The 25,389-nt window shown below is 60.4% G+C and overlaps 1 protein-coding gene and 1 non-coding gene across 5 annotated transcripts in view; one reads left to right on the forward strand and one right to left on the reverse strand.

Annotated features, from left to right (window-relative positions):
• GSE1 (Gse1 coiled-coil protein) overlaps positions 1-25,389 on the forward strand; it is a 407,880-nt gene that overhangs the window by 183,458 nt on the left and 199,033 nt on the right. The gene's annotated exons all lie outside the window — the stretch shown is intronic.
• On the reverse strand, positions 12,673-12,817 carry MIR9068 (microRNA mir-9068). The gene has a single exon (NR_128091.1). It is a non-coding gene; the product is annotated as a microRNA mir-9068 (primary transcript).

Consider the following 25,389-nt stretch of genomic DNA (forward strand, 5'->3'; position numbering starts at 1 on the left):
GGTGCCGGGACACTCCTGAGAAAACGGTCCACGTGGTCTGGGACGCCACCCCACTGGCTCGCCTGGAACTCGGGTTGTGGGGCCAGCGCCATCCCTTGTGGGTCCCAGTGTAAGATGAAAGTCAGCCTCGTCTTCCTGTGGGCCTGCCAGCCCCAGCCATGGGGGAGGGGCCGCTCCCAAGGGATGGCAGGGTCCCCCCAAGATGTGCTGAGCCCCTGGGTAGGGGTGGGAAGAGGGAACGGGGGTGGAGGTGATGGCGGAATGTGAGCCTCCCCACCCTGCTCCACACGGCCTGGCTGCTGCTCTGGGGAGAGGGCGGCAGGCCCGTGGGCAGGCAGTGGGAGGTGGGGCCACCGCTGAGCCAAGGCCTCAAGCCCCTGGTGCATACTGTTGTCCCATCAGACCTCACGTACTAGACACCATTTCAAAGATGGAATTATTCAGGATTTAAAGGTGGCGACCACAGAACATGAAATTCTGAGCCCTAGACCCTTGGGAACTTGGGGCTCACTCTGAGTGTCCTGGGACCGCCGTAAGCAATGACCACCAGCTCGGTGGCTTAAAATGACGGACATTTATTCTCTCATAGTTCTGGAGCTGAGACGTCCCAAATTAGTATCCCTCAGAGGTTCCGGGGGGGGGGGGGTACCCTTCCTGGCCTCTTCCAGCTCTGGAGGCTGCCCGCATTCCGTGGCTGGTGGCCACATCGTCCCGGTCTTTAAGGCGAGCATCCTCAAACCTCTGTTCCATCCTCACGTGGCCTTCTCCTCTCATAAAGATGCAGGTGAGTGCATTAGGGCCCCCCGGGCTCACCCCCTAACTCAGATCCTTACCTTCCACACACCTGCAAAGACTCCTTGTTTTTGCTGTGTGAGGTGACATACTGACAGGTCCCAGGTGCTAGGACGCGGCATCTTTGGGGGCCGTTATTCAGCCCACCCCAGGCCCTGTGTGGCTGCACCGGCCACCCGCTCAGGAAGCCAGCAGCCCTGGCACTTGTTCAGGTGCAGATCATGAAACTGAAACTTTGACCTACATGTGTGACGTCAGGATTCTGCTCGTGGAAGGCCTGGCTTCTGGAAGCTTCCATGCTGCTGCCAGGAACCCCCAGGGAGCCCCCATCCAAGCCCCTGCTGTTCTGCTTGCCTAGTGGCTGACTGCGGGTCAGAGCGCTCGTTCCTGCTGCAAAGCCTGTGTGTCTCTGCACGCCCTGCCAGCCGTGTGACACTTAGTGGCTGTCACACTTCAGTGCGTGGCTGGATCCCTGGCTCCAGCCCCAGGAAGGCTGACCCGGGAGCACAGGGCCAGGCCTGGGACTCTGCATAGTAACAAACACCAGGGGCTCAGTTCCACCTGGGTGGGAGCCCCAGTTTTTTGAGCACCCTAGAGAGTGAGGTTGAAGCATTGAGACTGGGGGACCCCTGTGTCCCCAAAGAGGACACACTCGTGGTAGCCGAGGGGTGGGAAAGTGGGCAGAGGAGCGGCGTCAAGGATTCTATCTGAGAAGAAGGCCAGGGAGTCCCTGGGCCCTAGAAGGGACGTTGCTGAAGACGTGAAGATTGATGTCACCATCTTCCCTCTGTCATTCCCGAGGCCGGCTGCCCGCTCTCCCAGCTGGGTTTAGAGCGCCATCTTTAATCACCAGAGTCAGTGACCCCAGACGCTGGGCTGATGGCGCACCTCGGGTCCCAGTGGTTTCCAAACTTCCTGGAACCCGTATCAGTGAAATCGTTTTAGCACACGCTTCCCAGAACATGTATATTTACATGTTACACACATGTACCACTGTCCTAACAGGCCACGTACCTCATCAAACTGACCCCAGAATAGCAACTCGGAAAGGCTTCCAAGAACCCTCCTCGTCACTCCTGGGACCCCGCGAGGGTATGGGCGGTTTGCACGCTCCCTGAGCCACACTCGCCTTTGAGACCCCTGTTCTGTGGGGTAAGACATCAAGCCAGACGGGGCAGGGAGAGGGGACATCTGTGGGACTTGGGCGGGAACGTCAGCCCTTGCCACACAGTGAGGAAGCCAGTATTTCAGGATCCGCGTTAATTGCCAAACAACTGATATAGTCAAGTGTTTCTCAAACTTTTACGTAAACGACCCAGAACGTGAATTTTGCAGTTTACATCATGACGCGGGCCCCACGCACAAGCAGGTACCCTGGAAACAACGCTTGAGCAAGTCTGCTGTTTTCTCTTCTCTTCTGTGCCGTGGAAGAGAGATTCTTGCCCCATCCATGGAATGATTTCACAACCCCTTCATGGGTCTCACCTCGCAACTGGAGCCACAGAGGTGGGAGGGTTGGCGCCCCAGGCATTCAGAGAAGGGAGAAATCGCTGTAAATCAGAGATGCATAGATGTCGGGGCTTCTTAATTTTTGTACCTGGGGATCTTGTTGTCTCCGCTGCCCGGCCCGTCTCTCCACCAGGCCAGCCAAGGTCCCGAGCAAGCCGTTCTCGGCAGCCAGCCTCTGTTGACCCAGTAATTGGGATCTGCTGTTTGAAAGAAGATTCATTCCCTTTGAGTTGACAAACCCGCAGAAGAGCCGAGGAGGGTGGAGGGGTCGGGGGGAGGCCCTGGTGGCCTCGCGAACGTATCGGCTTGTTCCCCTGTCCTGAAGGTGCTTGCTGCCAGCCTGGCCGTGACAGGTTTATTGGCAGGCGGGCCTGCTAGAAGGATTGTAGGCTATTTACAGTGTTGAGGCCATGGCTTTGCGAGGAGACAGTTAACATAAATTCACATGATGGATCTGTTATCACTTCATTGAACTTGTGGCGGACCCATCGAAGGCCAAGCAATAACACACTGTTTCCTGGGTTTGCACAGCCCTGGGATACATTAAATACACCTTATTTATGGCCCTCCATCGCTGCGCTGTGGGCAGGAGAATGCAGCTTTTGCAACTATCGTCTAATTTTATGATGAGCATTAAAGCCGGGCCTGTAATTTGCACCTTTTTATTCATTAGACACTGGTGCAACCATAAGTCAAAAAGGCCCAGGGATTTAGATGCAGATCCAGAAGATAAACTATTGACAAGCCAGATGTATTTTTACATTAGAGCGCCTTTACAATAGTTTATGTTGAGAGTGGAATATAAATTGCATTATTAAATATGAACCGCTCTTGGAACCATTGCGCACCAGCCAGAGGAGGGAGGGGGCCGGGAGCCCGCAGCTGGGGGTGGCGGCGCCTAATTTCTCAAGGTTGAATGTGTGGTTCTGCTCTGTGGGTTTTCTCTGTTCAGAGTCCCGAGGGGGAGCAAGTGGCGTGATGGGGTGGGGGCAGCGGGAGGGGGAGTCTGGCTCACGGCCCCACTCCTTCCGGGAAGGAGGGCCCGGTTCAGCTGCCAGGCTGGGAGGGCACACACCCACCTGATCTCTGGAGGGAGCCGGGTTGACCGTGGCGATGGGTGGCGCCCCCCTGACCTCCAGGATGCCCATCAGACTCTTACTGGACCTCTCGGCAGCCGTGCAGGTTTCCTTGCTGGGAGTTGGGCAGCATTTGGGGGCTCCTGGCACAGACACTTCTGTGGGGGCACTGATTTGCTGGTCCTGGGCTGGCTCGGATGCTGTTGATGCTGGGAGCTGGCTCACTCTGTGGGGGGCTGTCCTGTCCGCTGCCCGATGTCCAGCCCCATCCCTGGCCTCGACCCACTAGATGCCGTTAGCACCCACTTCCCCAGTGATGACAACCAGAAACGTCTCCAGACATTGCCAGCTGTCCCCTGGGGGTGAAAGCGTCCCACTACATCCACCATGTAGCCCGTCAGGCCGCTCAACCTGGCGTCAGAAGACCTGAGCTCAGGCTGCCGCTCAGCCACTCGCCACCGCATAGTTTTGACCTTCCTGGCCTCCATTTCTCTCCTACAGGAGGAGGATGGGGTCGGGACACAGGGTTTCTGCCTTCCTGTGTTTCTGGAAGGTTCTAGAAGGGCTGGCACAGGTGTGTCAGGACAGCTGCAGGAATCCACCATCCCTGCTGGCTTGGAGCATGCCCATGAATGGGTTTTCAGCTCTGTTCCCCTCCAGAGGCCCAGGGCACACTAGTGGTCGTAAGCTCAGATGACATCACGTTCCTGGGATGGAAGGCTGGGTCCCGAGTCCAGTGTGAATGGACGGGGCTGTGGGTCCCAGATAGTCACAAGGTTCCGGCAAGGCTAGACTAGGGTTCTCAAATTCCAGCATCACCAGCACCCCTGGAGGGTGTGGGAACAGCCCGTGGCTGGGCCCCACCCAGCATTTCTGGCTCAGCGGGTCCGGGTGCGGCTGGAGACTGCCTCTTAACAGGTCCCTGGGGGGTGCTAACGCTGCTGGTTCAGGGCCACAGAGAGAATCAGGGGCCAGGGAAGTCGGGGTGGGCAAGGGCTGCCGGAAACGGGTTGACCCGGAGTCTTGGGGCTGCTGTGAGCAGGGGAAGTGCAAAGCCGTAGAGATGGGGCAGAAAGGTTGGAGGCTGCAAGGCTGGGGGCCCCAGAGCTATCCAGGCTGCCCCTGACTAGGGATGCAGCTCAATGGCTGCCTTTCCCAGCACAATGCTTGTCTCCACTCCCGTTCTTTGCCCACGGGGGACCGCCCACCTCCCTCCTGAGTGCCCATCCAGGTCAGCACTTAGCACAAGCCTCACCTCCTCCAGGAAGCCCTCTCTGACTGCTCCAGGCCCCCAGCACAGAGAAGCAACTGCCGGCTGTGAGATGTTGGGGACGGGCACCACCGAGAGGCCGTAGTGCAGAACTGAAAGGATGGATAGCCCCAGTGTCACCCCTTCCAGGCTACTGACCCAGGACCCCTCAGAAGCCGTGTGGGGAACAGACTAAGGGGACAAGGACAGAAGTGGGGGACCCTTAGCGGTCTGTTGCAATAATCAAGGCCAGACCTGATGGTTTCCGGGAGCAGGGTGGCAGCCTGGGAGGGAGGGACCGGATTCCGGGTATGCAGAGCTGTCAGGATTTGCTGGCGGATCGGAGGCGGGATGTGCGAGGAAGAGGACTGGAGAAATCTCCAAGTTTTTGACTCGAGCAACTGGAAGGACGGCGTTGCCAGGCGGAGAGCGGGGCGGGGGGAGCTCCATTCTGGCCACGTTAGGAGACGCTGTTAGACACCAAGTGGAGATCCAGGTGGCAGCTGGGGATTCGAGTCTGGAGCTGCGAATGTGGGCGTCCTCGCGCACAGATGGCCTGGGAAGCTGGGAGCCTGGGGGAGGCACCTGGGAGTGACGGTGGTTGGGGAGCGTGAGCCCTGAGGCGTGCTGAGGGGGCGCGGGGGGCGCTGGCCTGGTCACTGCAGGGATGGCCGCGAGGGGGCACGGCTCTGCCCAGACGGACGGCTCACACCAGGGAGGGCGCTGTTGACCACGGCAGGAGCCACTTCCAGAGTGGGGGTGAGTATAAGGACACACCAGCCTCCCCCTTGCCCAAGGCGTGGTGTTTCCTAGCCTTGAGTGCTGGTCGAAATCACGAGGGGACCCTGGGACCCCTCTGATTCCAGGCCCCACCCGGAGATACTGACAGAAACGGTCTGGGGGGCTCCCGCAGGTGCTAGCCATGCACAGCAGGGCCAAGAGCACCGCTCCCAGAGGGCCAAAGTCGCCAGGTGCCAGCTAGAGTGGGACAGAACACGGGCAGGGTGGGGTCTGAGCTGGGAAGGCCCCCGGAGACCACCTGGGACTGCTCAGTCGTTCCTTCTGCCGGCGAGTCTGTGAGGTGCCCAGGCCTGTGTTAGGGGCTGGGGTGCTGAGCTGAACAAGCCGAGTCCCTCCCGGGGTCTGGAAGAGTCTGACAGTGACCTCAGCCAACACTACACAGCGTGCTCATCACAGTGGCTGGAATCAGCCCAGGGGGCAGCCAGCCCAGGCTGTAATCAGGGAGGGCTTCCTGAGGGCAGTGACGCTTGAGCTAGGCTTTGAAGACAGAGGAAGTTGTGTACCTGGGAAACTGGAGAAGGGCATTCCAGACAGAGGGAATGCCGTGGGTGAAGGCTTGTGGACTGAAACAGCGTGAATGTGGGGGTGTGGGGGACAGCCCTGCAGATCTCCAGGTGGCAGGGGCAGAGGCTGATGCCAGTGGCGGGAAGCAGACACAGCTGCAGGGAGCCACGGGGGCCGGATCACGCAAGGCCTTGGGCGCTGGGGTTGGGAGGCCAGCCGGGACCCGAGTCGTTGCTGACTGTGGGGCTGTGCTGGGTTGGATGGTGTCCTCCCAAGGTGCATGTCCACCCAGAACCTGAGCATGAGACTCCGTTTGGAAATAGGGTCTGTGCAGATGTCAGCAGTTCAGACGAGGTCACACTGGAGTAGAGTGGCCTTAAAACAAGGACGGTGTCCCCATAAGAAGGCACGGGGAGCGGCCGGGGCTACCAGCAGCCCCCAGGAGCTGGAAGAGGCAGGAGGACCCTCCGGGCGCGGCACTGCCCACACCTGAGCTCGGCTTCTGGCCTCCAGACTGCGAAGACTAGATTCCTGCTGTGGGAGCCACCCAGTCTAGGGTACCCTGTCAGGGCAGCCCCGGGAAGCCCCCACGGGGGCCCAGAGCGAACCGGGGAGGACGCGTCACCCTGCGATGGGAGCCCCCGCTTGTTCCAGGACTGAGACACCTCACCTGTACTCGCTGACCCACCTGGGCCTGCGGGCCCTCTGTGTCCTGCCCAGCACGCCTCCCTTGGCTGGCCGATTGGGTCCCCGGTGACCCGAGGCGGGGCCGAGTCTGGGAGCTCACGATGCTCCCCCCCAACCGTGATCGGTCAGCGTTGCCAGAGGATAAGGGGGTCAGAGGCAGGTGGCTTAGGGCTGCCCAGAGCGGCAGTGTCACAGGCCTCCACCAGGGGCGACATCCCCGATGTGGCCGTTGGAGCTGTGCACCCCGAGTGAGGCTCCCGCCCTGCAGGGGGCATCCTGGAGGCTGGCCGCCGTGTCCCAGCCACTTTGGTGGTGTCCCCTGCCCCCCTGGGCCTCAGTTTCCTTTTCTGTCAAGTGGGAATAGGAGCAGCGCCTCCCGCAGGGCTCGCTGGGGGAGCAGAGCTGACACATGTGGGGTGTTGAGAACGGGGCCCAGCGCCGAGCGCACGGGAGTGTCTGCGAAATGAGGAACACTGGGAAGGCGTTCGGGCTGCGGGTGCCAGGGGAGGCCCTGGTCTCTCCTGGACGAGGTCCCCAGCCATCGGGGCACAGGACAGAGGTGTCCGACGGGGACTCTGACCCTGGCCCCAGATGGTGGGAGGTTGGGGGCCCGGGGCATCCTGCCAGGTGCCTGCTTTCCGAAGGTCACCCCCATTCTCACCCAGCCCTGGGAGATGCACCCCACAAAAGAGCACAGCAAGCGGGGCCTGGGCTCCACCCCCTCATTTAACGAGAAGCTGAGGTGCAGAGAGGGGCAGGGCCTGGCCCGAGATGGACAGCGGGTTCTGATTCCACCGGCCCTGCAATGCTCTTTCTGTAGCATCTCATTTAATCCCGGCCTGGAGCAGCCTGTGATGGGGCGGGGTGAATCTCCCCACGGGACAGCCCAGGACCCTGAGCCCGAGGAGGCCCTCCAGTCCTGGGCTCAGAGATAGCAGGGTGTAGAGCCAGGTCTCAAACAGCAGCTCATCACTTATTCATTCAACAAACAGCTGCTTGGCTACTTTCTGACCAGGCAGGGAAGAAAGGAAGGTTTCACAAAACCGGCCCTGTGCTGGTCTCTACCTGTGTGTCTGTGCATGGGCGCGTGCCCCTGTGTGCGGTGTTAGCTGCAGGGCATCGCTCTTTATCCCACCTGCTTCTCCAGACCTGGAGGCAGAGAGAGTGGCCTCCTGGGGCCCTGACTCCAGGGCTTTCTTCCTAAAAGAACCAAGAATGCCTAATATTCATCAAAGCTTCCTCCGCGCCAGGCACCCCCCCTCCTCGGTCCCGGTAGCGCCCCGCCCCCCCCCCCCCGTGGGCGTTTTTATCGCATCCTCGGTCCTCCTCGCCGGACACCTCCAGGGGGTGCCCTTCCCGTGTGGTCTTGGAAAAGGTGCAGAACCGAGTTACAGGGGTCGCCCAGCGTCGGGGAGCTGGGCCTGGACCACGCGCCCCGTGCGTAGACCCGCGCGCCCAGCAGACCCCCGGGTGCATCCGTCCCCCGGACCCCCCACCGCGGCCCCGCCTCCCCCACCCAGGGCTGCGCTGCTGCGGCAGCTTCTTCTAATGGGTTAAGTGACTTTGCTGCAGACACAATCCCGTTTCCGCTCCTGGCATGAATAAAAGATGAATTCCGCCGGCTGTCAGGATCCTCCCGCGCACGCACGCACCACGCGGCGGCTCCCGCGAGGCTGACAGTCAGAGGCCCCGCGGGGAGGGAGCTGGGGGCGCCCCCACGGAGCGCTAAATGAGGGATGTCGGCTCCGCCCCGGGAGGCCCACGATGGGGGAGCCCTGGGGTGGGGGGTGGCGTGCGCTGAGGATGGAGGAGCACTGGGCGAGGAGTCCAGGCCCCTTGCACAGCTGTTTATTGAACAGCCACTCTGTGCCTGGCGCTGTTCTAGCCAAGAAAACTTTTTAAAGGCAGACAAGGACCCTGCCCTCACGGAGGGGCGTGGGGCATAGTAGAAAATACATGTGCGCACAAATGAATACCTGACACCAGGCGGGTGTGATAAGATCTATGGAAACAGTGAAGTGGGGGAGAGGAGGGAAGGGACAGGTTGGGGGGGGGGGCTGTGGTTGCAGGAGGTGACATCTCAGCCTGAAGTTGAGGAGGAGGAGCCGTCCAGGCAGAGGGCACCCCAGGTGCAAAGGCCCTGAGGTGGACGTGTGCTTGCATGCCTTTGAGGCTGGAGTCGGGGAGTCTGGGAGAGGGGATGAGGCCATGGAGGAGCCGGGGCAGGTCACGCAGCGCCTGGGGGGGCCACTCAGCAGTGGACCGCTGTGCTGAGTGGGGTGGGAGGGAGGCTTTCTGGTTCCCCCCAGGATGGAGCACTGCTGCCCTGGGTTGGACTCCATAGACCCTACCAAGCGAGCTGTGGTGGAGCTTGCTGGCTGCTCATTAACCAGGCCTGGCCCCTCCGGGCTCCAGCCGGGCAGGGCAGGGCACCTCACTCTCCCGCCTGGCTGCTTTCTCTTGGCAACAGATTGCACAAACCCCAGAGCTAATATTGAACTTGCCTGGATTTTAAATAGCCGCTGTAAACACCACTGCTCCCAGCCCCGGGCCCTCTGATCCCTGCCCAAGGGGGGCATTCAGGTGCGGCTGGCCCCAGGTGCTGCCTGGGCAAACACCACAGAGGGCAAGCGGGGGCAGGGTCAGTTATGCAGGAACCAGAATCCCAATCGTGTGAGGTGCCCCCGAGGAGTGAACATGTCCCTTTGGGCTGGAAATGGCCAGAAGGGGCCTTTCTCTGCAGAGAGGAGCAAAACCAAGTCAGGCTGGGGAGCCATTTCCAGCCCCGCGTGGACAGCCTCCCTGAGCAGTGGCAAAACCAGGCCTTTGCCGCCCCACTCCCACAGGCCAGGCGCTGGGGTCAGGTTCGCCAGGGGGTGCCCACCTGGCCCCCAGCACTGCCCAGGGCTCCAGGCCTGAGCCACTCCTCCTGGAGTGGGGTCACCTTCTGCTATACCTAGAGACACAGGCAGAGTCCCACCAGCAGCAGTTCCCAGCCGCTGGCCCCTGGGGGTCTGGGCCGAGCCAGCCTCAGCACACACTTGGGAAGTGCTGTCGGCCCCCATCCCCCACCCTGACCCAGGGACTCTGATCCCCAGGTTTTGAGAGGGGGTGTGAACAAAAGAGAGTAGATCAGGACAGGGGTCATGGTGCCGGGCAGAGGGGGCAGGGGGGGTGGCATCCTGCCTTTGCCAAGCGACAGGACTGTGGCGAGTGGGCATCTGTCAGTCTGTCTGTCAGTTAGTCCATCTGTCCTCCCACCCGGGCAGCAGCATGCTGCTGGAGGCATGGCTGATTCAGATGAGGACTATTCCAGGACCTCGGAGGAGCCAGAGGAGCAGCAACTTGTCTCCCTGATGACAACGGTCCCCATTCGTCCATTCACTCCCTCGCTCATTCATTCATTCACTCATTCATTCATTCAGGGAGGACTTAATGAAGTCCCTCTGCGTGTTCTCAGCAGTGGGTGGGGCAGTGGCCCCAAGGCCCCAGCCCTCCCCGTGCCGGGGGCCAGCTCTCCCTGTCAGAAGTCAAGCCTGAGATGCCACGTCAGGATCTTTCTCCTGTTCTGCCCACGGCCTGCCATTCATCACGGGGCATGGGGAGACCAGGGGTTTCCGGGCGAGACACCAGGCCTTCTGGAAGCAGCCTGCTGGGGCCGGGGGCCGCAGGATAGAAGCACGGCAACGTTTTAACGCTGGCCCAGCCGGACCCCCTGGTACAAGCCGCACACTGAGCCCCGGCTGCTGGGCTCCACTTGGGTCACGCGGTCTGGCCCTCCCTTGCCCACCCCTGCACAGCCGGAGGCTGGCCTGGGGGGCCGGCCCACCGCCAGCCCCGCCTCTCCCTTCCCTGCAGTCCTCCAGGATCTTGCTTAAATACTTTAAAACAATCTAAAAGTGATTATCACGAACAGGCTGCTTGGGAACACCTGCTCCATCCGTCCCTTGGAATCGCTAATGCGCCCGCACCGAGCGCTGACAGGCGTCGGCTCCTCGCGCGGCCCGAGTCGCCAGATGCTCCTGCGCCCTGGTGCCCCCCTCGCCACCCCGCCGCGTGGCACGGCGAGGGCCGCCCGAGCCCGTGTTTCCAGCGCTCCCTGCACAGCTGTCACTTACAGCGATCAGTAGGAAAATCGTCACCCCACGAAGTCATACATATGGAACATCATATTTGCAGAATATTTATTTTAACACGTGTCGGGGCCTCCTCCGGTGGCAGGCACAGCCTCTGCCTCACGTCAGGCAGCTGGAGCAGGCTTTCATCCCGGAGGACAGCGGGGCCAGCAGAGGCGGGCAGCACACCCCAGGGGGCTGGGCTGAGCTGCGGGACCCCGGCCGTGTGCCCAGGGCTCCCATGGGCCCTCCCTTGGTGCTCTGGGGTGGGGGCTCAGCGGCGCCCCGTGTCCCTGGCTGCTCCCGTGTCGTCACAGCTGTTGAACAGCTGCCTGTTCTGTGCTGTCTCAGTCAGGGGCCAGCCAGAAAACAGAAACCACACGGGGTATTTCAACAGAGAGGATTTAAAGCAGGGTATCGGTGCAGCAGGTGTGGCAGGACTGAAAGGGCTGAGGGGGCACACAGGTAACAGAGATGGTGGCACCTGCAGGAAACAGTGCACCCCCAGGCCAGGGACAAGGTTGGGGTTGCTAGAAGCCAGACGCCTGGTGGAGGAGGGACCCACGGAGCTAGGAGCCAGACCTCGGAGGAGGGGGTGTAGCTGGGCGGGTGCCGGGAGTGTGGGGAGGACGCAGAAGCTGGAGGGAGGACTCACGGGGCGATGCTCATGGGCCAAAGCAAACCTTGTGGGGGTGAAGGGGCGCTGTATCTTCCTGCTGGGCACTCTGGGGGGGAGCTGCACCTCCTGGGAGATACTGAGCTGCAGGGACGAGGGGCCATAAAAGATGCTGTCACCCACACACTGCCACTCCGCCTCTCAAGGCTCGCCACGCCAGCCTGCCCTTCCCACCTTCCTAAAATCATGACAGCCCCCATTTATCAAGCAGTGCTGGGCAGTCGTATCTCCTCCGCCTCTTCATGCCAGAAAGGAGTAACTTTGTTCCCAGATGACTGATGGGGAGACTGAGGCACAGAGGTGAAGAGACTTTGATCTTGACCCAGAACCCACAGCAGTAAGAGGCGAGTGGAAATCAGAACTCCTGTACTGCAACCTCCTCAGGCTAACGTCCTACAGATAACGTCTTCTAGATCTATCCCTTCTCATAGATAGGGAAACTGAGGCATGGAGCATGAGGTTACCAGCCCACAGTTGCTCAGCTAGTCAGCGGCAGGACCGCGATTCAAACTTCAGACAGTCCTGGTCCAGAATCTACACTTTTAGTCACTAAGAATTTGTGGGAAATGGATGATGGATGGGTGGAAGGATGGATGGAGAATGGATGGGTGGAAGGATGGATGGATGGATGGAGGACGAATGGATGGAGGAAGGAGGCGTGGACGGATGGTAGTTTGATGTATGGATGGATGTGGAGGAAAGGAAGGAAGGAAGGAAAGAAGGAGGGAGGAAGGAGGGAAGGAAGGAAAATATGCCTGTGGCCTGAGACGTCTGCAGTCTCTGGAAGGGTGCTGAATCGCCCTGCGTTAGCCCGCTTCTGGTGGCTCAAACACCTGCGTCCTGTGTTTTCTAGTGATAAGTGCGTGAAGAAGAGGCCAGGAGGCGGGACAGAACATGGGTGTGGGGTGTCCCCTAGACTTTGGTTTGAACCCCGACTGCTCCCCTCCCTGCCGGGTGACCTTGGAGCCTCAGTTTGCTCCCCTGGGAAGTGGAGCTGTGGGGCTGTCCACCCCGCCTCATCCCCGCCCACGAGCCAGACCTCAGAGGGCGAGCGGGTTCTGCCCATGCCATTTCTGTGCACCTACGTAACACGCCACGGCTCTAAGCCCACACATGATACACACTCAGACCCAAGTACACACAGACCTGACACGCTGCCTAATTTCCAAAACCACACAAGGGGGCAGACACCCATGGGCACCCGCGTTTCTGCAACCTAGACCTGCAAAGGGGACACGTGGAGTCAGACGAGTTGAGACATAGCCCAGGACACACACGCCTGCCCATGACACACGACCCCCACCCTGAACCTGCATCTGCGGCCCCCTCAGAGGACACCCCGCAGCGCCAGATGCCCGTGATCACGATCTGTCACGGCATGGTCCAGGCATTCTCCCTGGTCCTCAGACCTGCCCCTGGGCCTTTGCACCTGCTGTTTCACTGCCTTGAACACTCTTCCCACTCACACGTATCTGCATGGTTCGTAGCCTCCTGAGGCCTCCCTCCCCCCGACCCCTTGGGGCTCTCTACCCACCATCCCTGCTCTTTTCTTCTCCAGAGCTCTGTGTCACAGCTCACGTACACATGGATGTGTGTATTTACTTATTGTCTGTGTCTCTGCGGGACTGTTAGCTGCACCAGAGACTTGTGTCCTTGGGGGCGCTCTTCCCAGGGCGGGGAACAGGGCAGGCAGACGGCAGGCGTGCAGTAAATCCAGTGTAGCGAGCAACTGTTGGCAGATTGCGTTCATTCACTCTCGTCTCTTCGTCTCCGGGTCCTCCGTGAACAGATCAGGAGCCTGGTCGGAGCCCAGCTCTGCACCAGCTGCGGGGCGGGATCCTCACCACCACGTCTAGCCGTGTCCAAGCACCCACAGGGCACCAGGCGCTGGCAGGGAGGCTCGCGGTGACTTCCTTTAGTCCCCACAACCTCGTGGAGCAGGAAGCCCACCTCACGGATGAGGAAACAGGCGCAGACCTCTGGGGAAGGACGGAATCTAGCCCCACAGTGGTGGGAGCTGTAAGACGCACACCGATAGACAAACCAGGGAGAGCCTCCTGGCGGTGGTGGTAATGCCCAGTTCATGGGTGAGGGGAGAAGCCCACCCAGAGAGGTCAGGCAGCCTGCCCGAGGTCACGCAGCTTGGCAGGACCAGCTTGGCGGAGCCGGGAGGGACCTAGGCAGGACCTGCGCTGGGAGGGCGGCGGAGGGATCCTGGCTGGTAAGTCGATGGCCATGCCGCCTGCATCCTTCCACTGCACTGGGACGCCTGGCCGGGCCAGGGAGGAGGAGAGCGAGCATTGGCCACACAGTGGCTCTCAGCCTGGGCTCCACGCAGTGGTCACCTGGGGAACCTTACAAAATACAGACCCCTGGCTGCCACCCTGGGGGTGCTGGCTCCATCAGCCCAGGGTGCAATCCGGGTTGGGAGATGTGGCATCAAGCATGTTCGTCTCAAGTGTGCGGTTGGGGAATTCTCATTGATGCATAGCGTGATCTCCGCCCAGGTCAGGATCCAGAACAGCCGTTCTCAGTGGAGGGCCGCCGGGTGGGGGGCTCCTTCAGACACCGATTGCCAGCCCTGGACCCAGGGTCTGTGACTCTGACCCAGGGCAGGGCCTGAGAAGCTGCATTTCTAACCAGCTCCCAGGAGATGCTGTTCTGCTCAGAGACCACCCCCCTTGGAGAACCATGGACACAGAACACCCCAGGTCCCCCAGAGGGCGCTGGGCAGGAGGATTTCTAAAAGCCCCCCAGAGATTCTCCTGTGCTGCTAAGGTGGAAACCCCCGCCTCCAGAGGCGGACTTCCGTCCCGTGTTCAAACCATGAACTTGGCTCAGAATCGCAGAGTCTCTCGGCCCTGGCTGGCGGGGTGGCCAGGTCAGGAATGCACAGGAACTGGGGGGCAGGCGGAAGCCGCCAGGGGTGCGAGGAGGGTCCTTGGCCCAATCTGGCGCTTGGCTCCGTTCGCCGGGGACGGCTTGCTCAGTTACAGCCGATTGTTGCTGCAAGATGGCTCATGGCAGAATCTTTGTATTTTTCTAGAGAAGCCAGAAGTCCAGATTTTTCTGTCAAATCTGATTCTTAAATGTTGGCAACTAATGTGAATATACAATTCTCATGTTACCGCAGGGCGAAAACCACGCGAACCCCCAGCCGCCTACGCAGGCAGGCTGCGTTCACAGTGCCGGCTTCTCTCATCCAAATGCCCGCTGGCCCCATCTGATCCTTTGGGGAATCAGATCAGGGCTGGAAATTGGCCTCCGGGGGTGGGGGTGGGGTCTTCCTCCTGGGTCCCCTCTGACTCTTGGCCGTGACCTGCCATCCCAGAGGGGCTCTGCCTTCCGTCCCCACTGCGAGCCCACCCGGGCAGGAGGGGATGGCCTGGCACCCTAAGCACCCACCGCCCAGAGGGTGTCCGGGCCCCCTGCGCCCCTAGCCGCCCGCGCCCTCTCCTGACAGCTTCATCAGGCCTCCAGCCTTCCCCATCCCATTGTCCCCACATCTGTTTCTGTAAGTGATAAATTGCAATTAGCGAGCGGTTTGAAGGCCCTGGAAGAACACTCAGCAGAAAACTCATCAAGATTAATGAGTGGCGGGTCGGGGCCTCTCAGACAGGCCGCCCAGCGGGACCTGGTGGTGTCGTCGTCCCCCGGGCAGGTGCTGGGAAGCAAATTGGAGGTGACACCCCCACTCCACGCCCCCCCAACCCTCCTCCCCCATAAACTACCATTAGATGATTTCTCATCAAAATGCATGAATTACCCACTAATAGGCTATTAATAAAGCCCTTCAGTGTCATAAGATGAGGTTCTAAGCATGCAGAACGGATTGCAGTGCTTCCAGAAGACTCCGCCGTCGGGCACACCCAGACAGGGGGGAGGCGGGAGGGTGGCAGCCCGCACACAGCCATCCCCTCCATGGGGTGACTGCAGGGGACTGAGGATGCGCCTGAAACACCAAGTCAAGTCTGCAGGGAAGTGGGTGCTCCCTGAGGTGGGGATTCTTGGCGGCGTCGCCCCCCCAGGCAGGTAGAGGCCGGTGGGAGGGAGGCGCTGGCAGCTTGAACCTCAGACCCGGGTTCAGCATCCTGCGCCTTCTGCCGTCTCCCAGGTGCCCGAGCACCGGGCTGCGCATCCCAGAGCACGGCAACGCCACGCGGTCCTTTGCTTGTTCCCTTCTATGCCTCTCCCACACATCCGTACGTTGTGTCTTGTGCACATCTTGTACACGTGTGTCACACGTGTGTGTAGTCGTGCAACGTGGCAGGTAGACGCCGCCTCAGCTCTTAGACCCTTTGTGCGTTTCCAGTTTCCCAAATCCCATTTCTTTTTTTTTCTTCTTCTCCCCAAATCCCCCTAGTACACAGTTGTATATTCTAGTTGTAGGTCCTTCTGGTTGTGCTATGTGGGACGCTGCCTCAGCATGGCCTGATGAGCAGTGCCATGTCCACGCCCAGGATCCAAACCAGTGAAACCCCAGGCCGCCGAAGCAGAGCACGTGACCCTAACCACTCGGCCACAGGGCCAGCCCCCCGAATCCCATTTCTAATGATAACAGGTGTTTATGGAGGGACCATTCTGGGTCGGGCGTTTTCCAGTCGTTCTCTGCAATGCTTCCAACATGCCTGAAGCGCCCCTGTTCATACACAGGGAAACTGAGGCTGGGACCATTGAAGTAGCAGGCCCCAGACTCACAGTTGGTGACGGAGCCAGGATTCGAACCTAGGTCTGTCTCACAGGTGCATATTGAGCTTGGTGTCCCAGAAGTCTAGAGCCATCACATTGTGGATGGAAGGCCCCCATTTTCACTTTTATTTTTATCTTTTTTTTTGCTGAGGAAGATTGTCCCTGTGCTAAGATCTGTTGCCAGTCTTCCTCTATTTCGTATGTGGGATGCTGTCACAACACCACCGACGACTGCACCATCATGCCTGGGAACTGAACCCCAGCTGTTGAAGCAAGTACACAGAACTTGACCTCTAGGCCATGGGGCTGGCCCTGGAAGGTCCCCATTTTTTATCCTGTGCTTCTTCAGGTCCGCTCTGGGGCCCAGAGGGTGATAAGTCCCCCCAGAGACCCTTCTGGGGAAAATGGAAGGGGGTCTGGAGGTTCTGGGGGCTCCAGGGCTCAGGGAGGCTGAGGCACCGGCCCGGGAAGGCGCTGTTATTGATGGCGGGCTGCAAGGAGTGAGCAAGTCATCCAGTCCACCTTGGGTCAAATACATTCTCTGGCTTGGTTTATACTGTCATTTTGTTCCCTTTGGTCTGCACAAAACCCTAACGAGGCAGCTCTTAAGCCCATTTTATAGACAAAAAATCTGAGACCCAGGGGGGTTCAGCCGCCTGGGTCAGCTGACCAGGCGTGAAGGCAGAACTGCGATTTGACTGAGCTCAGGTTGGTCTGACCTCAATCCTGGGGTCCCTTTTATTGTTCTCACTCCCAAGTCACCTCCCTTGCCCTCTGCCAGCCTTAGAGAGAGAAGCAAGTGTACACCATTGACCGTGATCGCTGGCCACCCCTGGGCCCGCTGCTGCCCACTCTGTAGATTCCTAACAGGTTTGGGGCCCTTCTGCTTGGCACCGATATGTCTCTCTGACAACATGTGGGCTGACTGGGTGATGGATGGGTGGGTGGATGGATGGATGGGTGGGTGGATGATGGATGGGTGGATGGATGGATGGATGGATGGGTGGATGGATGGATGGATGGATGGTTGATGGATGGATGGATGGATGGTTGACAGATACATGGATGAATGGATAGATGGATGGGTGGATGATGGGTGGGTGGATGGATGGATAGATGGATGAGTGATGGATGGATGGATGGATGGATGGATGGGTGGATGGATGGGTGGGTGGATGGATGGGTGGGTGGGTGGATGGATGGATGGTTGATGGATGGATGGGTGGATGGATGGATGGATGGATGGTTGATGGATGGATGGATGGATGGTTGACAGATACATGGATGGATGGATAGATGGATGGGTGGATGGATGGATGGGTGGGTGGATGATGGATGGGTGGATGGACGGATAGATGGATGAGTGATGGATGGATGGATGGATGGATGGATGGGTGGGTGGATGGATGGATGGATGGTTGATGGATGGATAGATGGATGGGTGGGTGGATGGATGGATGGATGGTTGATGGATGGATGGATGGATGGTTGACAGATACATGGATGGATGGATAGATGGATGGGTGGATGGATGGATGGGTGGATGGACGGGTGGATGGATGGGTGGATGGGTGGATGGGTGATGGGTGGATGGATGGATGGATGGGTGGATGGGTGGTGGATAGATGGATAGATGGATGGGTGGATGGATGGATGGGTGGATGGACGGGTGGATGGATGGATGGATGGGTGGATGGGTGGTGGATAGATGGATAGATGGATGGGTGGATGGGTGGATGGATGGGTGGATGGATGGATGGATGATTGGGTGAATGCTGGATGGATGGATACTTGCATGGAATTGGATAAATGAATGGAGGGATGGATGGTCAGACATATGTATGTAGTGGATGTTGGACGATGAATGGATGAATGGTTGGATGGATCAATGGATGTTGGATGGATGGATATTGGATGGATAGCTGGATGGAAGCGGGTTGGATGGATGGATGGATGGATATTGGTTAGATGACTAAATGGAAGGAAAGAAATCTCTGTCCTGTCAGGGGAAGGAAGAGCCATAATTCCTCATTTTCCTGGTGAAAAGGGATGAGCCTGAGCAGAAATTCTACGGGGTCAGCTTGAAGGACCATGGCCCAACCCCTCTCTGTGCCAAGGAAGAAACCGAGACTCCGAGAGGGGATGGGATTTGCCACAGTCACGGGATTTATTAACGGCAGAGTTGGGAACTCCCGCCTCATTCCTATGATGTAATATGGCTCCCAGAGAACATGCCATGGCTGGTTCCCTCCTGCTCTGTGAGCACCATCTAGTGTGTGATCCGGGGGTCACTAGGGAAGGGACCAATAATAACAATAATAACAGAGATTATAGTAATAAAAATTAATAAGATCCACATCGTGTTTACTCTGTGCCAGCTCTTCCATGTGTGTTTAGCTCCTTTCATTCCCAAACAAGCCAGTGAGGAAGGAGCTATTATGATCTGCATTTTACAGATAAGGAAACTGAGGCACAGAGAGATCGAGTTATTTGCCCAAGGCCACACAGTTAGGAAGTGTGAGAGCCAAAGGGTGAGACTGGCTGGGCGCTGTCCTTGCCCATCTCTGCCCTTTCCTGTGGGGGGGGTGGTCTGTGTGGTCGCAGCCCTTCCCACCCCCTCCTCCCTGACCCTACAGCAGGGGGCTTCACAGGCCGGGCAGGTGACCCACACAGTCGCATGGGGTCCATGCATGGTTTCACGTTCTGATGGTGCCATCTTGACACTCGACACTTTTTGAACGAGGGGCCCTCCATTTTCATTTTGCAAATTACGTGGCTGGTGGCGCCTCACGGAGGGCCCCCCATCCCTGTCCGCGTCCGGGGCTGGCAGCAGGGCCAGGATGCTTGGAACCTGGGGCCACACACAGGCGGGAGGCATACGCTCCCCAGCAGCCTCCTCAGGATGGGCCTGGTCTGGGTGGTCCCTCTGCCCAGCCCCCGACCTCCCCACGCCAGCCAGGGCAGTGGAAATTCCTGGGGGCTGTGTGTGTGCCAGGCCTGTGCCTTCGATCTGTCAGAGCCCCCACAGCAGGTGCTCAGGCCCTGGTTCTGGGATGCGCATTGTGGGAGGGCCTTTCCCTCTGCCCCAACCCCCCAACCCCTCCAGCCGCTTCAGGAGGTCTTGGGGGGGGTCATCTGGGCTTAATGGTGTATGGGGGGGGGGAAGCAGGAGAGAGGCTGTATAGGATGGTCCAGTAACAGGGGGAGCCCTGGTTCCCTGTCCTGAACGCCCACTCGGCCTGCCTCGGCCCTCCTCTGTGCAGTGAGGGGCCCGGACTGAGGTCTGAGCAGACCCCAGACCCCGCTGAGACTTCTCACTGCAGAGTGGGTGCTGGGGGCCCCATTTCCCTGGGGCAGGAAGCCGAGGGTGGTCACGTGTGTGTGCTTGGCTCACACACCAGCCAGTGGCACGGGGCCACCCTCCTCCACGCCAGGTCATGGGCTCGAGGCCCGAGCCTTTGGTGTCCCCAGCTGCCCCAGGGGACGGGCCGGGTCTGGGGCTCCTGGGCTCTGAATCTCAGGGGTGTGCTTTCGAAACTGCCTCAAGCTCTGTTGGTCCGCGCGCCGCCCATGCAGCCCTCGGGGGGAGGGGCCAGGAGCCTGGGTTATGGGGCTGTTTGAACTCCCACGCCCTCCCTCTCCCCTTTAACTCCTCTCCTTGCCTCCTCTGTGCTTGGGAAAGCTTTCCGTGAGGGTGTCAGCATACTTGTGTTGTGCAACGTAGTTTTACTTATCCTGATTTTGCAGAGAGAGAAACTGCCCAGAGATCTCAAGACACTGACTTCAGGCCACACAGCTGCTAATTGGCTCTGCCCGTGCTAGCCCAGAGTTCTGGCTGGGGCCTCAGCTCAGTCGTTGACACTCTAGTGCGATTTTGTCAGTGGGAGCATTTACAGCTCCAGCTTGCCACGGAATGGGGACATCAAAGCCGGCTGCTGGGGGTGGGGGCTGGGTTCACCTTTTATGTGACTGGGGCAGCTCCTTGTCTAGAAGGCGCAGCCGGTGGGCCCCCTACGGGGTCCTCATTAGATGTGGCCTCCTTTCTTAGATGGGGGCGAGACATGAAGCGGTGGGGGAAGGACTTGGCCTCCCGGGGACTCCCCGGCAGCCAGCTCCAGCCCCGGGCCGGCCAGCTGGGCGCGGCCCAAACCCCGGAGGGCCCGTGGGCGCCGGCCTCCCCGCCGAGGGGGCGAGACGGCTGCCTGGCAGGGGCCCCGCTGGCCTGGCGCCTGGTTCCCGCGCTGGGACCCCCACGCTGCCGCCTTCCTGGGGCGGGAGGGAGCCCGCGGGCCTGCGAGGGGGCTGGGCTTTGGGCCCCGCCCCCGGCCCCCCACCTCCCCCACCCCCACCCGCAGGCCCCTCCCCGGTGGGCGGCCGGAGCGACCCCCTCCTCATCAGCAGGAGACAGCTGCTTAGGGACAGTGGGGGTGGGCAGGGAGGTGAGCGCCGAGGTCGGCGCAGCGAGCCCTCAGCAGCGCCCCCACCCCTCCCAGCGACTTTTGGCCCCGGAGCAGATGGCGGGGGCGGGGGCCTCGGGCGCAGCCGGCCGGGCTCACATGTTGCCACACCCATGAAATTTCCCATTGTAGGGGGGCGAAGAGGCAGCCTCCCCCGCCCCCTCCCCGGCCATCTGATCTCCCTCCCGGAGGACGCCTCCGCCTGGCTCCCGAGGAGGCGCCTGGGGTCACAGAGGCCCCCTGCGCGCCCTCCGAACAATCCCCCCCCACCCCCACCCCCACCCCCCGCCCCCAGAGGAAGTGGGGGAGGGGCGGGGCGCGCCGAGGAGACCTTTTTACATGTAAATAGGAGAACCGGGCTCCTGGAAAGGGTTTTCTCCCTCCTCATTTTTATTTCTAGAAAGCCTGATGTTGCCAGGACCCGCGGCCTCCTGCTGCACCAGGAGGCTGCCGTATGGTGCCAGGGAGGAGGAATAAGGAAATAATGCCCTCCAGGGAGCAGGCACCCACACCGCCCCCGGGGAGGGGGCGCTGCCTGTTCGCACAGCTCAGTGGGCCCCAGCCGGGAAGGGGGTGGGGGGGGTTTGGGGGGCCGCAGCAGCGTCAGTCTGGGATCAGAGCCGAGGAGGAGGTCTGGGTTCCGACCCAGCGCTGCCGCTGCCTGTCACTCCAGGCCATCCCGTGCCCTCTCTGGGCCCTTTTCCCCACCTGTCAAATAAATTGCTCTTGGCTCCCTTCCTTCCTGCTGTCGGGTGGGGGGGGGGGTGTCAAGGAGTTGGGTGGGAGGGCGAGGAAGCTGGATGCCACCCCTGGAGCCAGCAGGATGTTTGCTCAGTGGCTGGACTGTCTCTGGGTTGGAATCCTCCCCAGACCCTTTAGCTGTGTGGTCTTGGGCAAGATGCTGAACCTCTCTGAGCCTCCATTTTTCTCTCATAATAGTACTGCCTCACATCGTAGGATTGTGTGGGATTAAGTCAGTTATGAGTGTAAACGCTGGAACGGAGTGAACACCCAGTAAATAATAGTTCCTCTTAGTACTATTGTCACCACGCAATAGCAGCCTCAGCGTCTGCTCCCTGGGAAGCTGTCCCAGGCTTGGCGCTGGGAGGATTCTGTTCTCAGCACCCTGGACGCTGCCGACCTCTCTGTGGGTCTGCGGGAATGGGAGCCCGTGTTTTGCCTCTGCCTCCCCCATCTGACTGGAGCCCCTGCTCCACACTCCCCTCCTCTCTGTGTCTCCCACAAGGGGCCTGACGCACAGTGGGCACTCTGAAATTCCTGTAAGGAGGGAGGGAGGGAGGGACTGAATGTGTGACTGAATGAGCAAGTGAGTGAGTGAATGAATGAGTGAATGAATGAGTGAGTGAGTGAGCGAGTGAGTGAGTGGATGAGTGAGTGAGTGAGTGGATGAGTGAGTGAGTGAATGAATGCTGTGTGTGCGTGAGCCCGGCCTGAGGGACCCCACGGGACCACCAGCTCGTGTTCTCTGGATCTTCACTCCTCCTTTTGGGGTGAAGGGTCTCCGGGGTGGGCGGGGGGCGTGCCCTCGCCCAGCTCCCACTGGGACCCCGGGCCGCTCGGGTCCTTAATGGGTAGTGACAGCAGCTGCGCCCCATGTGAGGCCCTGCTGGGTGACGGCCGTTGGGCGCACTGCCCCCTTTAACCCTCATGAGGTGCCGCCACCCCTGCTACAGATGGGGAAACTGAGGCCCACGGCAGCTGAGTGGTTTGCCCAAGCTCTGGCAAGCGGCAGGGGGGACACCAGGATTCAAACTACGCTGCTGGTTCCAGAGCGTGAGCATCCAGCCACAGCCTCTGCCGCCTCTGTTTGTTGAATGACTTCGAAAATGACTGACAGCTGCTTTGAAGACCATCAGGGAACCTGGTATAGAGCTGGCGCGAAGACACGCAGGGCCGAGGTCGTGTAGCTGCGCACGGGTCTGTGGACACGCCCCGCTCCCCGTGTGGCGCAGGGTGCAGAGTGGAGACTTGGGGATCGGCAGCTGCTGAGGGCCACCCAGGGTGGCCTCTTGTCTGCTGTGCACGTGGGCCACCTGGGCAGGTGTTGGCCTGCGCCGCGGACCCAGGGCCCTGTGATCAGAGGCGCCCTGCGCGTGCAGCGGGGTCAGCGAGATCACCCGAAGCCACGGCGAGGCTGGAGGCCCCTGGCGGCCCCCCTGTGGGCCCCGGCTGTGCCCTCCCGGCCCTGCCCCCTCACCCGGCCCTGACCTGGACGGTGATTTATGCGGTGGTGGCAAAAGGCCACTCATGGTGGGGCCCGGGGACAGGGGTCAGGACAGCCAGGAGGCGCCAAGCATGAGGGGGGCGACTGCCCCGTGACCCAGGTGGCTGGGCGCAGGGAGGGGCTGCGGCCCCGGCACGGCCTCCGCTGAGCAGACGAGGCCTCGATTCCTGCCATCTGGCTCTCCAGCCGGGGAGGGGGGCGCCCCCCGCGGCTCAAATGGCCGAGAGCAGCGGGGGGCAGACAGATGGCCGTGGGCCTGGGGAGGCCAAGGGGACACACGGTGTCTCTCACACACACAGACACGCACGTGCACGCCAGGCGCCGTGCTGAGGCACTCTATAGCTGGGGGCCCGTGTCATTGGGGGGTGGGCTTCTGGGGAGCCTTGGGGTCCAGACTGGCCTGGTGAGCACTCAACACAAGAGCACAGACACGCATGTGCATACACACATGCATGCACAGACACGTGTACAGGGACACAGACGCGTGCGTCACACACAGACATACACACGCTAGTCAGTCGCGTGTGCACAGAGACCCCCTCCACACACATGAAGGCACGTGTACATGCACACACACACACATACACAGAAAGACACGTGCACAGACACACGTGCACCTGCTCACCCCCGGACATCCCTGCCCCTTGGGAGTTGCTGGCCCGCGGAGCGTGGATGGCGCTCTGGGCCTCGTTGCTGGTTCTCTGCCCTGTGGATGGTGGGCCTCGGCCCCACCCACGTGTCCCGCAGCAGCATCTTCCCCCAGAGGAAACGGACCCTCTCCCACGCCCCCCGCAACCCTAACCCTGGCCCCCCGCCGGCCCTCTCACCCCACAACCCTTTCTCCTTGCAGCAGCCCGAGGGACCCTGTTAGAACATCCCTCCTCAAAACCTCCTGGCTCACAGCAGGTCCTCATACCGCGGGGACTAACACCCACTCCTTGTGCTTGGCCCCAATTTGCCCTCACCAGCTACCCCCCACCACGTGGAGCCCCTGCTGCAGCCACACTGACCCTTTGCTGGTCCTCAACAGCAGTTCTCATCCCTGCCTCAGGGCCTTTGCACTTGCCGTTTGGCAGGCCTGGTGCTCTCTTCTGTAGGATTCGGTCCTTCCCTTATTTCCGGCCTCAGCTCAAATACCACCTCCCCTGAGAGGCCCTTGCGGACCACCCCTCCTTAAAGCAGCCGTCATTCTGCCTCCTCCACTGGCTTCGTTTCCCCGTGGCAGTCTTCCATTGCTGAAATGGTATTACTGAGTTGTCTGTTTACCATCTGAATCCCCCGTCTCAGCATCAGCCCCACGCAGGCAGGACCTTCATCACATTCCCTGCCGCCTCCCCAGCCCCCGAGAATGCAGGGTGCTCAGTAGGTGGTTGATAAATGTTTGTTGAATGAATGCATGATGGGTGGTGTGACGGGAGCAGCTGATGTGTTAGGAAGCAGGAGGCTGACCCACTGCAGAGGGGCACAAGGGCCGGTGGCGGGCAGTGTCTGATGTCAAGGGGTGGTCCAGGATTTTTGGTGGGGATGAGAGTGTCACGTGTCTGCTCTTCCAGATTCCACACGTGCCTTGAACCCAGAGGGTCCCCAGGAGGAGTCCCAGGCAGGCAGCCCCTCACGGGGGGCCCTCACAGCACTGTGCCCCCTTCCCGGGCAGCGGCCGCCCCGGGAGCCCCGTGTTAGTGTCCAGGGGCTTCTTAACACCTTGTCAGAAACTTGGGGGCTTAAAACAACAGAGATTTAATCTCTCCCAGTTCTGGAGGCCGGAAGTCGGAAACCCAGGTGTGGCCGGGCCGTGCTCCCGCCGGGGGCTCCCTGGGAGGGTCCTTCCTGCCTCGTCCCGCTCCTGGGGGCCTCAGTGTCCTTTGGCTGCGGCCGCGTCCCTCCATCTCTGCTCCGTCCTCACGCGGCTTCTCTGTGTCTGTCTGTCTGTCTGTCCTCAGGGGGACACCAGTCGCTGATTCAGGGCCCGCCCTCATTCCGGGATGACTTGCTCTCGAGACCCCTCACTGTACACCTGCAAGGCCCTATTTCCAAATCAGGTCGCGTTCTGAGGTTCCGCGTGGACGTGAATTTGGGGGGGATGCTGTCCAGCCCAGTGCCGCCCCCATTCTCTTCTCAGCACACGCCTGCCGCACGAGGGCCTTCAGTGAGGAGATCTGACATCTTCCCCGGGGGAGGGGCTCCTATTTGAGGACAGTGGGTGCAGCTTCTGACTCGGGGGGCCAAGGACAGTTCTGCTGTGGCGCCCAGCAGGCTGGCCACCTTTTATTCTTGGGTGACAAGTGGCTTGGTGTAACCCATGCCCCCTCCACCCTGGGAAGACAGCAGCTGGAGCCAGGGACAAAGACAGTCCAGGCAGCTGTGACCATCCTGTATGAGAGACAGACCGTGAGGGCCACACATTGTGGCCAAGGTCAAGAGCGTTGCCTGGGCCCCTTGACAATCCTCGCTCTAGCTGTGTGACCTGGGACCAGTTTCCTCACCTCTCTGTGCTGCTTCTCCGACTGTAAAACAGAGAAAGAGTGATAATACCTTCCTTCTGTTGCTGAGAGGCCAGAATGAGGACCTGTGTGTGAAGTGCTGAGATCT

The sequence above is a fragment of the Equus caballus genome, chromosome 3 (genome assembly GCF_041296265.1).
Source record: "Equus caballus isolate H_3958 breed thoroughbred chromosome 3, TB-T2T, whole genome shotgun sequence".
In the NCBI taxonomy this organism is placed as follows: Eukaryota; Metazoa; Chordata; class Mammalia; order Perissodactyla; family Equidae; genus Equus; species Equus caballus.